Raw genomic sequence first — 2,465 nt, forward strand, 5'->3', positions numbered from 1 at the left:
ATATATATATTATTATCTACATGTACACCAGTATCTATATATTATATATATATATTATTATCTACATGTACACCAGTATCTATATATTATATATATATATTATTATCTACATGTACACCAGTATCTATATATTATATATATATATTATTATCTACATGTACAACTACATTTACACCAGTATCTATATATTATATATATATTATTATCTACATGTACAACTACATTTACACCAGTATCTATATAGTATATATTATTATCTACATGTACAACTACATTTACAACACTATCTATATATTATATATATTATCTACATGTACAACTACATTTACAACAGTATCTATATATTATATATATTATTATCTACATGTACAACTACATTTACAACAGTATCTATATAGTATATATATTATTATCTACATGTACAACTACATTTACAACACTATCTATATATTATATATATTATTATCTACATGTACAACTACATTTACAACAGTATCTATAAATTATATATATTATTTTCTTCATGTAAAACTACATTTACACCAGTATCTATATATTATATATATTTTATTTACATGTAAAACTACATTTACAACAGTATCTATATATTATATATATTACTATCTACATGTACAACTACATTTACACCAGTATCTATATATTATTTGTATTATATATATATATATATATATATATATATATATATATATATATATATATATATATATATATATATATATATATATATATATATATATATATATATTAATATCAACATGTAAAACAACACTTTAACTGTTAGTAACAATACTTCAACGGTTAGTAACAATACTTCAACGGTTAGTAATACTTCAACGGTTAGTAACAATACTTCAACTGTTAGTAACAATACTTCAACGTTTAGTAACAATACTTCAACGGTTAGTAACAATACTTCAACTGTTAGTAACAATACTTCAACGTTTAGTAACAATACTTCAACGGTTAGTAACAATACTTCAACGGTTAGCAACAATACTTCAACGGTTAGTGACAATACTTCAACTGTTTGTGACAATACTACAACTGTTAGTGACAATACTACAACTATTGGTAACAACACTACAACTGTTGGTAACAATAAAACAACTGTTGGTAACAATACTACAACTGTTGGTAACAATACTACAACTGTTGGTAACAATACTACAACTGTTGGTAACAATACTACAACTGTTGGTAACAAGACTTCAGCTGTTAGTAACAAGACTTTGACTGTTAGTAACAAGACTTTGACTGTTAGTAACAATACTACAACTACTACAACACTACAACTGTTGGTAACAATACTACAACTGTTGGTAACAATACTACAACTGTTAGTAACAAGACTTCAACTGTTAGTAACAAGACTTTGACTGTTAGTAACAGACTTTGACTGTTAGTAACAATACTACAACTATTGGTAACAACACTACAACTGTTGGTAACAATACTACAACTGTTGGTAACAATACTACAACTGTTGGTAACAATACTACAACTGTTAGTAACAAGGGTTTAACTGTTAGTAACAAGACTTTGACTGTTAGTAACAAGACTTTGACTGTTAGTAACAATACTTCGACTGTTAGTAACAAGACTTTGACTGTTAGTAACAATACTTCGACTGTTAGTAACAATACTTTGACTGTAAATAACAAGACTTCAACTGTTAGTAACAAGACTTCGACTGTTGGTAACAATACTACAACTGTTAGTAACAATACTACAACTGTTAGTAACAATACTACAACTGTTAGTAACAATACTACAACTGTTAGTAACAATACTACAACTGTTGGTAACAATACTACAACTGTTGGTAACAATACTACAACTGTTAGTAACAATACTACAACTGTTAGTAACAATACTACAACTGTTAGTAACAAGACTTCGACTGTTAGTAACGATACTTTGACTGTTAGTAATGATACTTCGACTGTTAGTAACCATACTTCGACTGTTAGTAACGATACTTCGACTGTTAGTAACCATACTTCGACTGTTAGTAACGATACTTCGACTGTTAGTAACGATACTTCGACTGTTTGTAACGATACTTCGACTGTTAGTAACGATACTTCGACTGTTAGTAACGATACTTTGACTGTTAGTAACGATACTTCGACTGTTAGTAACGATACTTTGACTGTTAGTAACGATACTTCGACTGTTTGTAACGATACTTCGACTGTTAGTAACGATACTTCGACTGTTAGGAACGATACTTTGACTGTTAGTAACGATACTTCGACTGTTAGTAACGATACTTTGACTGTTAGTAACGATACTTCGACTGTTAGTAACGATACTTTGACTGTTAGTAACGATACTTCGACTGTTAGTAACGACACTTCGACTGTTTGTAACGATACTTCGACTGTTAGTAACGATACTTCGACTGTTTGTAACGATACTTCGACTGTTAGTAACCATACTTC

The sequence above is a fragment of the Entelurus aequoreus genome, linkage group LG19, assembly GCF_033978785.1.
Source record: "Entelurus aequoreus isolate RoL-2023_Sb linkage group LG19, RoL_Eaeq_v1.1, whole genome shotgun sequence".
In the NCBI taxonomy this organism is placed as follows: domain Eukaryota; kingdom Metazoa; phylum Chordata; class Actinopteri; order Syngnathiformes; family Syngnathidae; genus Entelurus; species Entelurus aequoreus.